Genomic DNA, 16698 nt, shown 5'->3' with positions numbered 1-16698 from the left:
ACGGTGAAACTTTTTCAAAAGTGTTTTCATCGGATCTGGTTATTACTATAAATTTGGGTTCGTAAATTGTTGTCTGGTTGCACTGTGCACCGTTGCTTAAGTCCGGCGGCCGATTCATTGCAGCTCGGGCTGGCTGCAGCCCTCCGTGGTCTGATACTATTCTAACGGGTTCTGTGCAGAAATGGTTTTTGCAATTTTTTGGTTTTCTTTTGATTTGTTATTTGTTTTTGAACACGACTTGGGTATTGCAATCACTTGCGATGCGTTTGCCAAAAATACGTCTTATCTCCTCGGAGTCAAAGCGTCGACTGTATTACTTTATAAAATTGGACAAGTATTACAAAAATTGTTAAAAATAAACACAACATTCTAAGTACATGAATTTAATTAAATATAATAGCTAATACCTTTGTTTACAATATTAAATACTTCCATTGTTGTTATAATCTTCTTTAAAATAGTTTATTTTTGTTTCGAATCCTCACTTGCAACTCGCTAGCACTGCAAACCCAATAAATTGATTTCCTCTATGTTTAACTGGTATTCTTGAGGAGGACAGCTGGATCAAAACAAAAATAACAGCTGAGCTATTATGAGACAGTGTTGACACTTCTAGTGATAATTTTTGCTTTTAATTTTGTATTTGTAGCCTACATAAAATTTTTGGTGCTCACATTTCTTTGGACCAAAATTTTTTTTCTTTTAAAAAAAAAAGTGCCAAAAAGTATGTGAATTTTTTCTTGTTTCTGTTTTTTTGTGGAAAAAAACTTATATTATTCTATCATATTCTGTGCAACCAGAACATACATGAATCGCAGGCATTTATTCTGATTCAGAATCTAAAATAAAGCCCATATTTTGCCCAAAGACCTTCTATTTAGAAATGAGTGAAATAAGCAGTGCTGCATTTGCTGATGCTTAACCGAAAAACATAAAAACCGCTCAGCGAGACGCTCTTGTAAAGCACGCAGTGATGGTGTTTGGCAATGACAAATGAGTAAACTAGTGTTGGGTTGCTCATGCCCACCGGGAAAATTCCTCTGGAAAATAACATATTTTCAAGAGGTTTCTCCATACAAGCGGAAGGGACAAAACCTCATTCACCCCTTACATTTCTTGCATCTCTGGTTTCAAAATACACGGGGGTGACACAAAAAGTAAGGGGGAAATGAGGTTTCTATCTGGATCTCTGGCAGAAGAATGCAGGACAAAATCCACTGGTTTTTCGACTTCCCGCATTATAGATTTTTCACACCTAACCAGTTATGGTTTTCCTCCACTTGCAATATCTGCTTTTCTACACCCTCCCAGTTTTGGTTTTTCCAGACCCTCGCCGTTTTGGTTTTGCACTGCTTTGCAGTATCTGATTTTCCACAATAAAAATCATGTTTTTTGTAATATTTGTTTGTGTATTTATTAATAATATTTACAATCGAAGCATTGGAACTACAAATTTTTAATGCCTGAAGCATTCCCGGATTTTGCTTGGCCGAATGCAATTCTTAGATATCCATTTCTTGTCTGTCTTCTGAAAATATCAAAAATAATTTAGATATGAATGTAAGACCAGGAATGTTAATAAGAGTAATTACCATTATCCGCACAAAATTAAAGGATCTCTCCAGAAATTATTCTTGGGAGCAGAAGTGTTGCGCCTGCGTTTGTCATATTTTTTTTTTTCTTCTCATAGTTTTTGATATAGATACCCGACATAAAACAACTGAACAGAGGGTAAATGATCGGCCATGGCAAACCAGGCATAATTTCTGGAGAGATCCTTTAATTTTGTGCGGATAATGGTAATTACTCTTATTAACATTCCTGGTCTTACATTCATATCTAAATTATTTTTGATATTTTCAGAAGACAGACAAGAAATGGATATCTAAGAATTGCATTCGGCCAAGCAAAACCCGGGAATGCTTCAGGCATTAAAAATTTGTAGTTCCAATGCTTCGATTGTAAATATTATTAATAAATACACAAACAAATATTACAAAAAACATGATTTTTATTGTGGAAAATCAGATACTGCAAAGCAGTGCAAAACCAAAACGGCGAGGGTCTGGAAAAACCAAAACTGGGAGGGTGTAGAAAAGCAGATATTGCAAGTGGAGGAAAACCATAACTGGTTAGGTGTGAAAAATCTATAATGCGGGAAGTCGAAAAACCAGTGGATTTTGTCCTGCATTCTTCTGCCAGAGATCCAGATAGAAACCTCATTTCCCCCTTACTTTTTGTGTCACCCCCGTGTATTTTGAAACCAGAGATGGAAGAAATGTAAGGGGTGAATGAGGTTTTGTCCCTTCCGCTTGTATGGAGAAACCTCTTGAAAATATGTTATTTTCCAGAGGAATTTTCCCGGTGGGCATGAGCAAGCCAACACTAGTTTACTCATTTGTCATTGCCAAACACCATCACTGCGTGCTTTACAAGAGCGTCTCGCTGAGCGGTTTTTATGTTTTTCGGTTAAGCATCAGCAAATGCAGCACTGCTTATTTCACTCATTTCTAAATAGAAGGTCTTTGGGCAAAATATGGGCTTTATTTTAGATTCTGAATCAGAATAAATGCCTGCGATTCATGTATGTTCTGGTTGCATAGAATATGATAGAATAATATAAGTTTTTTTCCACAAAAAAACAGAAACAAGAAAAAATTCACATACTTTTTGGCACTTTTTTTTTTTAAAGAAAAAAAATTTTGGTCCAAAGAAATGTGAGCACCAAAAATTTTATGTAGTCTACAAATACAAAATTAAAAGCAAAAATTATCACTAGAAGTGTCAACACTGTCTCATAATAGCTCAGCTGTTATTTTTGTTTTGATCCAGCTGTCCTCCTCAAGAATACCAGTTAAACATAGAGGAAATCAATTTATTGGGTTTGCAGTGCTAGCGAGTTGCAAGTGAGGATTCGAAAGAAAAATAAACTATTTTAAAGAAGATTATAACAACAATGGAAGTATTTAATATTGTAAACAAAGGTATTAGCTATTATATTTAATTAAATTCATGTACTTAGAATGTTGTGTTTATTTTTAACAATTTTTGTAATACTTGTCCAATTTTATAAAGTAATACAGTCGACGCTTTGACTCCGAGGAGATAAGACGTATTTTTGGCAAACGCATCGCAAGTGATTGCAATACCCAAGTCGTGTTCAAAAACAAATAACAAATCAAAAGAAAACCAAAAAATTGCAAAAACCATTTCTGCACAGAACCCGTTAGAATAGTATCAGACCACGGAGGGCTGCAGCCAGCCCGAGCTGCAATGAATCGGCCGCCGGACTTAAGCAACGGTGCACAGTGCAACCAGACAACAATTTACGAACCCAAATTTATAGTAATAACCAGATCCGATGAAAACACTTTTGAAAAAGTATCACCGTTCGTAATCAAAAAAGTGATAGATTTCACATGTGGAAGCGAGGTAATATCTTGCCAAAAAACCCGAAATGGAACATTGCTATTAAAAACTAAGGGACTATATGAAGCGACATGATTATTGAACCTCAAAACATTCCACGATTTTCCAGTATCCGTATCAGAACATGGCAGTCTCAACTCCACAATAGGAGAAGTTTATTCAAACGACTTGCGAGGCATCGAGGAGGAGGAAATACTCCGAGAGCTTGCAGATCAAAAAGTTATAAAAGTGGACAAAATCTTAAAATCAACTGAAGGCAGACTAACTGAAACCGGACTAATTAAATTCACTTTCGGGACTACAAACCTACCAACAACCCTAAAAATAGGCTACGAGTGTGTTAAGGTGCGACCCTACATCCCCTCACCCCTAAAATGCCGCAACTGCCATAAAATCGCACACATAACAAAGGCCTGTCAAAGCCCAAAATTATACTCCAATTGCTCATCCGTCGAACATACAACTGAAAACGAAATATGCTCCAGATCCAAATTCTGCATCAATTGTAGAAACGATGTAAACGACCAACACAATCACAGCCCCTTAGACAAAACATGTCCAGCTTTCCTCAAGCAAAAAGAGATTACGGCTATAAAAGTCACTGAGAAAGAAGACTATAAGGAAGCCATAAAAATATACCATTCACGTCATATTCACCAACCCACATCATACTCAAAACAAGAGAGAATGCTATAGTCGGGTTCGTGTCCCGACTATCTAATACCCGTCACTCAGCTAATGGGAGTGCGAACGCTGTACTCGGGTTGGTGTCCCGACTAATAATCGTAAGTCAGCTAAAGGGAGTGCGAGGGAGATAGATATAGAAATTTTGATTGCGTATAACTTTTTAATGAATGGTCCGATTTGAAAAATGTCTTCTACACTTCGATAGGTATAAATATGCACAACAAAATTGCATTTATACTTCTCGGAAATCTTAAAAGGTGTGGGCGCCAGACACATTTTAAAATCGTTAGTGGGCTATTGTGGGCGTTAGAGGGGGCATGGCACTCGGCTAAAATAAACTTGCGCTGCGTAGGAAGCCCAAGAATATGCGTGGAAAATCTCAACCTTCTAGCTTTTGTAGTTTCCGAGATCTCAGCATTCATACAGACAGACAGACGGACAGACGGACAGACGGACATGGCTAGATCGACTCGGCTAGTGATCCTGATCAAGAATATATATAGTTTATAGGGTCGGAAACGCTTCCTTCTACCTGTTACATACTTTTGCACGAATCTAATATACCCTTTTACTCTACGAGTAACGGGTATAAATAGCTGCTTCTCAAGTATCAACCAATACACAAAACACAAACAATTCAAACTCCACTCAACACCAACAACGTCCTTTACGGAATTATGGCGATATTCTAACCAAAGAACCTGAACCTTCAACATCCGGAACAGTAACAAGCCTTCGGCCGCCGGTCGATAGTGAAAGTGACGACGTAGAGATGGCGATCGACCGTATTGATACTTACCTCCGCAAGAACAAGAAGAACGACGCACCAGAACATGACCGTAAGCTTAAAAGCCACAACAAAGACAAATCGGTAGTATCCAAACCCCTCAAGGCCAAAGACAAAACAGAAAAGTCCTCAATTAACACTAAGAATATAAAAAACCCTAGTAATTAATTGTAAAAACCTTTTCTAAATACCCCTTTAAATGACACTGAGAATAATTCAATGGAATTGCAACGGATACATTAACAATTATATACATCTACAACTCATTCTAAAATCATACATGCCCAAAGTAATTTACCTTCAGGAAGCCCACATACATTCCCTTCTTAACATTCCAATACCCCTAAACTTTACATTAATAGAACAAAACACAGCAAACAACTCGCACGGTGGAGTAGAAATGCTAGTCCACAACTCCATTGAATATGACCGCCTTACAATGAATCACGATTTTGACGCAGTAGGCATAGTTTTACACTCAAAAATGAAAATACGCTTGATTACAACTTACATCCCGCCAGATAGAAATTTTCAACTAAACAACTTAGTAAACATGTTTGGAAACCCTAACGAGAACACAATAATGACGGGGGACTTTAATAGCTGGCATCAAAGCTGGGGTTCACCAAGAAATAATAAAAAGGAAATACTGTATTTAAATACATCACAGAATCAAACCTACTTACTCTTAACGATGGATCTCCAACCCACTTTTCAACGCACAATTATCTGACCCACGTCGATCTCACAATTAGTACCCCAAATCTTGTAACCCACTCAAAGTGGAAAATTGACCAAGACCTATTCGGTAGCGATCACTTTCCCATACATATATCCCTGTTTGATGACACTACATAAAAACGATTACAGACAACCAAGATTCAAACTAGATTCTGCTGACTGGCCTGTGTTTACAGCCCTCACAGAACAATACCACACAGAAAGGACAATTAGTGACGAAGTAAACCATGAAGCAGCAAACATAATCAAAATAATAAGACAAAGCGCGAATATATCTATTCCTCAAACTAACCCTAAGTTTAACAGAAAGAAAACAGTCCCCTGGTGGAACACAGAACTTGAAGAACTTAAATCCAATAAGAACAGAGCATGGAACCAGTTAAAACGATGTACCAACACCGAGAATATAATTCACTTTAAAAAAACCAAGGCAATCTTTAGAAGAAAGTTAAAACAAACCAAAAGAACGGCACTAGAAACTTTTACATCCGAAATAAGCCCAAACTCTACGCCAGCTAGAATGTGGGCAAATATCAACACGTTCTGCGGCAGAAAGTCTAGGCATGACATCCACTGTATCTCTTCCGCAAATGACCAAACGAGAAACATAACAAACAAAGCGGAAATCGCTCAAACATTTGCAGACTACTGGTCGGAGCAATCATCCGACGAGAACTTCAGTTCGGAGTTCCAGCAGAAGAAAGCACAGATAGAATCTTCAATTACCCTTTCAGAACCATCCACAGAGGCAATCTTAATAGAAGATAACATCAATTATATAGAGTTTCATAACGCATTAAATTCCCTCAAAGGTAAAACACCAGGCCGGGACAGAATTTCATACCCAATGTTGAAGAACTTGGCATACGCTGTAAGCCAACGGCTTATAAACCTATATAACAAAATCCTTACCAGCCATATACCTCAGCAATTCAAAACTAGCACAGTCATACCCATTCACAAGCCAAACTCGTCAAAGACAGCAGTAAGTTCATACCGTCCAATATCTTTAAACCCATGCATGGCTAAGGTCATGCAGAAGATCATTTCAAACAGGCTGTGTTGGTTTGCCAATAATGGCAAACATCTCGATAGCCGACAACTTGGCTTTCGAAAGGGTATGTCGGTATCTGAGTGTCTAGCACTGTTAGACCATCAGACTAGCACTGCCCTATCGACAAGAAGACATCTATCAGTAATTAGTCTGGACTTCGAAAAAGCGTACGACAAAATTGGAATACACACTATAGTAGATGAACTGACAAGATGGAAAATAGGACCTAGAATACTCAGATATGTCATAAACTTCCTTAGCAACAGGAAAATAAGCATCAGAAAAACAAACGAATAGGGGAGAGTGGGGGAATTTCGTCAGCATTTTTTCAAAGCTATTTTTTGTCCATCTTGAGACACGTTATCATATTTCTATTTTTATACCCTTGCAGAGGGTATTATGATTTCAGTCAGAAGTTTGCAACGCAGTGAAGGAGACGTTTCCGACCCCATAAAGTATATATATTCTTGATCAGCATCACAAGACGAGTCAATCTAGCCATGTCCGTCTGTCCGTCCGTCTGTCCGTCTGTCCGTCTGTCCGTCTGTCCGTCTGTCCGTCTGTCTGTTTCTACGCAAACTAGTCTCTCAGTTTTTGAGCTATCGGGACAAAACTTTCGCAAAAGTCTTCTTTCTATTGCAGGTAGTATATATGTCGGAGCCGACCGGATCGGACAACTATATCTTATAGCTCCCATAGGAACAATCGAAAAAAAAAACTTTAAAAAATTCTAGCTTCGGTGTTTTTTGAAATATTACTTTCTACTTTTGGGGATGTTATTTTTTAAATATTTCTGAATTTCGAATTAATTATTTAAAAAATCGGACTACTATATCATATAGCTGCCATAGGAACGATCGGAAAATTAATGGAAAAGTAATAGAAAATAAATTCTAGCTTCTTTGGTTTTTATTGTATTATCTTCTACTCTAGGATATGACTCTTTTTAAATATTTCCGAATTTCAATTTTAATTTAATCAAAATCGGACGACTATATCATATAGCTGCCATAGGAACGATCGGAAAATTAATGGAAAAGTAATAGGAAATAAATTCTAGCTTCTTTGGTTTTTATTGTATTATCTTCTACTCTAGGATATGACTCTTTTTAAATATTTCCGAATTTCAATTTTAATTTGATCAAAATCGGACGACTATATCATATAGCTGCCATAGGAACGATCGGAAAATTAATGAGAAATATTAGAAAATTGAACATTTTTGCGATTTGTTAATTAATAGGAATGATCTGCAAGGGTATATAAGCTTCGGCTGGCCGAAGCTAGCTTCCTTTCTTGTTATTGTTGAACGCGGTTAGCACCAAGCTTTAAAATGTGACATTCCCCTATTTTTTTAATTAGCTTGGTGATTTATAAAAAAATAAAATGTAAAACCAATATACTGGGGCAATCTCACCACACAGGGGGGTAAAATCACCACACAACTGGGGAAATTTCGTCACCTGAAAAATGTAGGGAGTTTAACGCCTGAAAATATGCTACACTGATCAAGCGTACCATTTTTGTTGACGTCCTATATTTGTTGCTGCTGCTGGTAGTCTGTTCGTTAGCCAGCTCGTCAAATATAAAAATATGTATTTAAAATAGGTGCGAATTTACCCTTAGCGTAGGGTGGCGAAATTTCCCCAGACCGTACTTTTTTAGAAATAATTATTTTTCTTGCGAAATTAGGCGCGAAGTTAAAAATCACTGACGCAGAAATGCACATTATAGCACTGTGTATTATATAAAAAATCGTGTATCTTATTCCTTTTGAATTGTGGCATACAGAAAAAATTTCGTCGAGAACTAAATGTAGCTTTTGAACTGTTAAAACACATTTAATATTATAGCTTAATTATCTTGGCCTTCTGTGCAAAACAAATGCATTGGTTGTGTCTGGCCGTCTTGAAGGACTAAAACAAAAAAATTATATATTTTTACGACTTATGGATTCCGAGATATTGCAGGTGACGAAATTGCCCCTGTGACGAAATTCCCCCACTCTCCCCTACTCAGGGAATAAACCCTTGTACAATGGCATCCCTCAAGGATCGCCTTTATCAGTCATACTATTCCTCATTGCATACAACAAATTATGTCACACTATTGCTATACACAAAGAGTTCAATTTCATTTCTTACGCCGACGACTTCACTATAGTGAAACAAATCAAAATAAATACCAGCAACGCGAACATAAACCCACTGTTCACCGACATTTTAAAATGGTGTAGATACTCTGGCGCAAAGCTTTCCATCTCTAAATGCAAACACTTGCACATATGTAGGAAAACGAGATGCAATTTCAGAATTAACTCAACCGCTTACCCCCTAAGCTCAAACGACCACATAAAGATCCTCGGCCTAACAATCACAAAAAGATATAGATGGAGAGAACACATCGATTCACTGGCAGTCCAAATCTCGAAGCGGCTAAACATTATCAAATGGCTAGCTAGCCAGAGATACAACTTCGATATTCGGACTCTTATAAGCTTAATAAATTCGCTTATTATGACTAAAATTGATTTCTGTCTCCCATTTTACGGAAACTGTCCTCCTTCATACTTAAAAAAACTTAAAACTATTTACCACACTGCGTTAAGGCTCTCCTTCGGTGCATACCGCACCACACCCATAAACAATCTCCTCTTTGAAGCGCAATTGATGCCAATCGAACTGAGAACAGAACTGACCACAGCAAAGATGTGCAAGTCATTTCTTTTTGCAGCAAACACACCACTACAAAACATCCTACATAAAATAAAAAAGGCGAAACGAAGACCAAGAATAAAATCAGTTCTACAAAAAGCATACACGATTTCCAAAGAAAACGGCACATTCACGCCCTTTTTAAAACCAATTAAACAATAAACTCCTCCGTGGTTTTTCTCAAAAGAAACAGTAAACATGTCACTATCATTATACTACAAAGGCAACCACCCCCCCAAAAATATTTCGACAAAAATTCCTAGCTTTCCAGAGAAGCTTTGCTAACTATAGATTTATCTATAAGGACGGTTCGAAATCTGACCAAGGAGTATCCTACAGCATTACCATAGATACAGCAACAATTAAAACAGCCATTCTACCAACGCTCAGCTCAATCTACACAGCAGAAGTCGCAGCCATCTATGCTGCGTGTAAATATGCGGAAAATCAAAAGAAAAAATTCGTCATCTGTTCAGATTCGCTGTCATCTTTAAATTCAATAGCCAACACCAACAACCAATCCTTCTACACTTCCCGTATCCGAGACATCCTTAACCAACAACAACCAAAAATCATCTTGCTGTGGATTCCAGGTCACACAAACATTCCTGGTAACGACACAGCGGACTTAGCAGCAAAAGAAGCCCACAAATTCCCACGCATAACCGAATGCAACTATAACTACACAGACACGCAATCGTTTTTAAAAATTAAACACCAAAAACAAATCGAATCAATCTGGCAAAACACATCAGAACACAACAAATATGTCAACCCAAAAAAATCGTCTATCAAAGACTACAGCATCGCACCACAAGACGACATAAACCGCAGAGATCTAATACAATTTTTAAGACTCCGCTTCGGACACACCAGGTATACGCACGAGTATATTCTTAATAAACAACCCCCAGCCCAGTGCGTACACTGCGGTCTAAGGAACAACGTTCGGCACTTCTTCTTAGAATGTTCAGCATACGAGACGACAAGAAACAACATCCTACTTACAAATTCAATAGATTCCTTTTCCCCAAAGTCCCAAAGCATCATCTCATCTACGGAATTTACCAAGGCAATAAACCTGTATAATAATATATAAATTAATTCATATCACCACAATTCAGATGTAAAAACAATGTAAATAATCCCCACTAGCTTAAGGCCTAGAAGCTATAGCTAAAAAAATTGGTTGGAGGCCATTTGTAATTGCCTCAGAACCAGAATATAAATAAATAAATAAAAAAAATATAAAGTAATAATATGTAAACAAAAATTTCACTTAGACTTCACAACTAAAAGTGAAGTTAATCGAAGTTAAGGATCAACCTTATATTGAAATATTACCCAACCTTTTTGCTAGCCGCTGCGTTACCTTGAAAAGAACAACGCGGTTTCCCCGTTTTCGATAGTTTTTTTTCGTTTGTGTACACTGATAAAAAAATGGAATAGTAAATTTAAATATCCTCCTGTTGAATCCAAAATCTCATATTTGGTATTTAAATTTAATACAAAAAACAACTCGCTAGCACTGCAAACCCAATAAATTGATTTCCTCTATGTTTAACTGGTATTCTTGAGGAGGACAGCTGGATCAAAACAAAAATAACAGCTGAGCTATTATGAGACAGTGTTGACACTTCTAGTGATAATTTTTGCTTTTAATTTTGTATTTGTAGCCTACATAAAATTTTTGGTGCTCACATTTCTTTGGACCAAAATTTTTTTTCTTTTTAAAAAAAAGTGCCAAAAAGTATGTGAATTTTTTCTTGTTTCTGTTTTTTTGTGGAAAAAACTTATATTATTCTATCGTATTCTGTGCAACCAGAACATACATGAATCGCAGGCATTTATTCTGATTCAGAATCTAAAATAAAGCCCATATTTTGCCCAAAGACCTTCTATTTAGAAATGAGTGAAATAAGCAGTGCTGCATTTGCTGATGCTTAACCGAAAAACATAAAAACCGCTCAGCGAGACGCTCTTGTAAAGCACGCAGTGATGGTGTTTGGCAATGACAAATGAGTAAACTAGTGTTGGCTTGCTCATGCCCACCGGGAAAATTCCTCTGGAAAATAACAAATTTTCAAGAGGTTTCTCCATACAAGCGGAAGGGACAAAACCTCATTCACCCCTTACATTTCTTCCATCTCTGGTTTCAAAATACACGGGGGTGACACAAAAAATAAGGGGGAAATGAGGTTTCTATTTGGATCTCTGGCAGAAGAATGCAGGACAAAATCCACTGGTTTTTCGACTACGTTTCGAATACAACAATTAAGTAATTAGCTGTTGTTATTCACGTGTGGAAGCGAGGTAATATCTTGCCAAAAAACCCGAAATGGAACATTGCTATTAAAAACTAAGGGACTATATCAAGCGACATGATTATTGAACCTCAAAACATTCCACGATTTTCCAGTATCCGTATCAGAACATGGCAGTCTCAACTCCACAATAGGAGAAGTTTATTCAAACGACTTGCGAGGCATCGAGGAGGAGGAAATACTCCGAGAGCTTGCAGATCAAAAAGTTATAAAAGTGGACAGTGTTGGGAAAGGTACTGTGTTTTTTTACCTAGGTAAGGTAAAAGGTATTGTCAAAAATAAGTACCTAGGTAAGGTAAAGGTACTTAAATTTCCCAGTACCTAGGTAAAGGTAAAAGGTATTTATAAGGTATTTTTTATTTTTTATAATTTTTTTGTTTTGTTCAATGTAATCATTTAAACTTAAAATAAGACTAGTTTTCAGTTTTTAGTCGTCTTAATCAAACAATATCTTTTCATTTCATTTAAATTTAAATGTTTTAATTTTGTGCATATATTTTTAAACCACGCGGCATGAATAATTTTATGCACGTATCACTTCATTAATGTATTTATGAAACCCTCATATACATATTTGGCGCGCAAAAATTCCGTATGTAGAAACATTGACTATATATTGTGCATATGCATGTATATGCCGTTTGTTTACGTACATCCGGCATTTTTGCGCGCCAAATACACTTTGGTTTCATAAATAAATTGATGTAGTGATGGGAACATACAAACGTGCACAAAATTATATAAAAAAAAACTGCGATTAGTTTTAACTTCACAAAACAAACAATAGAACGGCTGAATTATTAATGCTGCGTTCCGACTATTACAATTCTGAAACGAAACGATACAATGAAACGATACTACAGTGTCGCAGTCAGATTTGGCTATTTTAAATCAGAGCAATGTTTAATACCTATGTAAGTACCTTAATAATTCCAAAGGTATATAAAAATAAATACCTAGGTAAGGTAAAAGGTACTCAATTATTTGTATACCTAGGTAAGGTAAAAGGTACCACTAAATTGTACCTAGGTACGTACCTAGGTAAAAGTATCTAGGTATGTCCCAACACTGGGTATTTAATATTGTAAACAAAGGTATTAGCTATTATATTTAATTAAATTCATATTTATACTTTATACTTTATTAATTAAAACTTAATTAAAGTTATTTGACAACTTTTACCTCAACAAGACCTCAAAAAAGCAATTGGTTTAGCAGGGAGAGCGGTGAAAGTGTAAAAGTGTAAAATTAGAAATTTGGATCTGTTGGGTCCGGTGGGAATAATTGGATCTTCGCACATAGTTAATTTTATTTCTACTGAAAATGCGTTTAATTAGAGGGGTCATATCAGAAAATCGGACGCTCCGTTCAAAAGTTAGGGCTAGTACTCAACCCAACAAAAAGTCGTCCAAAACAAAAACTTCATATAAAACAAAATTTTTTGACGTTGTTTTTCATATGAAGTTTTTTGTTTTGGACGACTTTTTGTTGGGTTGAGTACTAAGCCTTAGACCGAAAACAAATTTGTGGGGGCCTAGTCAAAATTAAAATTTTATTCTGTTTGTCAGTTTGTCCGCTTGTCTGTTTGTCCAAAACATGTTTTTTAAGTTCTGAAAATTTGATATGACGTTCATCACATCGATATAAAAAACTTTTGTTCTACCACTTTTGGATAAACCCGCTAGTTTAGCGGGAAAACAGCTATAAATAGCTAAAATTCGAAAAGACGTAACTTGTATACTACTAAAGCTACAGACTTATGCTGCATCTCGTTCAAAAGGTTTTTTTAAATTTTTTTTTGCTTTTTTTATTTTTCTCAAAAACGGCTCTAACGATTTTCTTGAAAACTTTAAACTGTATAGCCCTTGAGATTCCTTTAACTTTTCCTTTTTAAATTTGTAATATGTTACACATTACTGTAAAAAGTCACTTTTAAAAGTTATTCAGAAACGAAAATCGCCTTTTTTGCCAGCCCAACACAACTAACGCTGCCGAAGCATTGAATTTTGTATGTGCGTATCCAAACTTTATTTTACATAAATACATAAATACTTAAATACATAAATACATAAATACATAAATACATAAATACATAAATACATAAATACATAAATACATAAATACATAAATACATAAATACATAAATACATAAATACATAAATACATAAATACATAAATACATAAATACATAAATACATAAATACATAAATACATAAATACATAAATACATAAATACATAAATACATAAATACATAAATACATAAATACATAAATACATAAATACATAAATACATAAATACATAAATACATAAATACATAAATACATAAATACATAAATACATAAATACATAAATACATAAATACATAAATACATAAATACATAAATACATAAATACATAAATACATAAATACATAAATACATAAATACATAAATACATAAATACATAAATACATAAATACATAAATACATAAATACATAAATACATAAATACATAAATACATAAATACATAAATACATAAATACATAAATACATAAATACATAAATACATAAATACATAAATACATAAATACATAAATACATAAATACATAAATACATAAATACATAAATACATAAATACATAAATACATAAATACATAAATACATAAATACATAAATACATAAATACATAAATACATAAATACATAAATACATAAAAACTTAAATACATAAATACATAAATACATAAATACATAAATACATAAATACATAAATACATAAATACATAAATACATAAATACATAAATACATAAATACATAAATACATAAATACATAAATACATAAATACATAAATACATAAATACATAAATACATAAATACATAAATACATAAATACATAAATACATAAATACATAAATACATAAATACATAAATACATAAATACATAAATACATAAATACATAAATACATAAATACATAAATACATAAATACATAAATACATAAATACATAAATACATAAATACATAAATACATAAATACATAAATACATAAATACATAAATACATAAATACATAAATACATAAATACATAAATACATAAATACATAAATACATAAATACATAAATACATAAATACATAAATACATAAATACATAAATACATAAATACATAAATACATAAATACATAAATACATAAATACATAAATACATAAATACATAAATACATAAATACATAAATACATAAATACATAAATACATAAATACATAAATACATAAATACATAAATACATAAATACATAAATACATAAATACATAAATACATAAATACATAAATACATAAATACATAAATACATAAATACATAAATACATAAATACATAAATACATAAATACATAAATACATAAATACATAAATACATAAATACATAAATACATAAATACATAAATACATAAATACATAAATACATAAATACATAAATACATAAATACATAAATACATAAATACTTAAATACATAAATACATAAATACATAAATACATAAATACATAAATACTTAAATACATAAATACATAAATACATAAATACATAAATACATAAATACTTAAATACATAAATACATAAATACATAAATACATAAATACATAAATACATAAATACATAAATACATAAATACATAAATACATTAATACATAAATACATAAATACATAAATACATAAATACATGAATAAATACATCACTATGGACGACAGTCCATGTAGTGACGAAGCGCACATGTTGAAGGTGCGATCGTCACTAGTTTTTTACCTCGTGAATAGCTGTTTTTTATATGGGTGTTTACGCCGCTTTTCCCCTCTCCTAAATTGCCCGCTCTTCCGTCGTTGCGAATGCCTACTCGCCCGCACTGGATGCTCGCGATTCCAGGCTCTCCCACTCTCCCGCGCTGGTCGCTTGCGATTCCAGGCTCTCCCGCACCCGCTCCCGAAATCTCTCCGCTGCGCTTTGAAGCGCATTGGTCATGGTGGAACCATGGTGGAACTATACAAGGTGATCTCGTCGCGAGAGCTGCCCTCTTTTGAGGACGTTATTTGTGCCAGTCTCTATCTAGCTATCTCATTCTATCGCCTAAGAGAGACAGAGAGGTAAACATATTTAACGTCCTCAGCAGAGCTGACGAGACCACCTTGTATAGTTCCACCATGGCATCGGTCAACTAGGCTTAAGTTAGTTCTCTTTGTGAATTATGTATATTGAGATACATCGCCCTGCCGGTCCGCGCTAAAACCCGAAAAGTCAACCCCTTGTGTTCGTTTTTCCTGATCGCGATCGTCGAGTGTTTCTCTCCATCCAGCCCCACAGCTCGCCACCGGCTCATTGCCACAGCCGCAACCACCACAGAAGCTGCCTTCTATTTCGAGGAACATCTTTGCGACGCCCCCGTACATTTTTTGATCCATTCAAGCCGAATTGCTCCAGCAGATACATAAGTGCCAAATTATTATTTTTATTAACTGCCGGTCGACAGTCAGCCATCCAAAAACATAATTCGTTTGACTTTCTGTACGATTTGTCTAAAATCCAAGTCCGATTTAGGGCCGGTTTCTCGAGTGCCGGCTAACATTTCTCGAACAGATAAAGTCCCTGCTAAGGCATTTTGGCTTTCTCGAGCATCAATGTGAGAGCTATCTTTGACAGGGACTCGGAGTCCCTGTTAAGCGTTTTTACAATTCCAATTCCGTCTTTATTTCTTCGTCTCCTTTAATGTTTTCCAATTCATTTTCTTGTGCATATTGATGTACAAGTTTCATATTCGCATTTGGCCGTACATCCAGTAAAATTACATCCAAAATCAAATCGAAAAAATTAAAAAATATAAATCCAAATAAAAGTGTGCAAATAAAAAGTCAAGCGTACAGTGAAAAAGAAAAGTCAGTGAGCAGTGAAAAAAAAACTAAATTCAAAAATTAAAATCAAAATCATTTCCC

The 16698-nt window shown here is 34.6% G+C and overlaps 1 protein-coding gene across 1 annotated transcript in view; it reads right to left on the bottom strand.

The window, feature by feature from the left end:
- LOC138912116 (uncharacterized) overlaps window positions 1-16698 on the bottom strand; it is a 90273-nt gene that overhangs the window by 52285 nt on the left and 21290 nt on the right. The window lies entirely within an intron of this gene.

Source organism: Drosophila takahashii, chromosome 2R, assembly GCF_030179915.1.
Source record: "Drosophila takahashii strain IR98-3 E-12201 chromosome 2R, DtakHiC1v2, whole genome shotgun sequence".
In the NCBI taxonomy this organism is placed as follows: Eukaryota; Metazoa; Arthropoda; class Insecta; order Diptera; family Drosophilidae; genus Drosophila; species Drosophila takahashii.
This window is presented reverse-complemented; position numbering and strand designations above follow the sequence as displayed.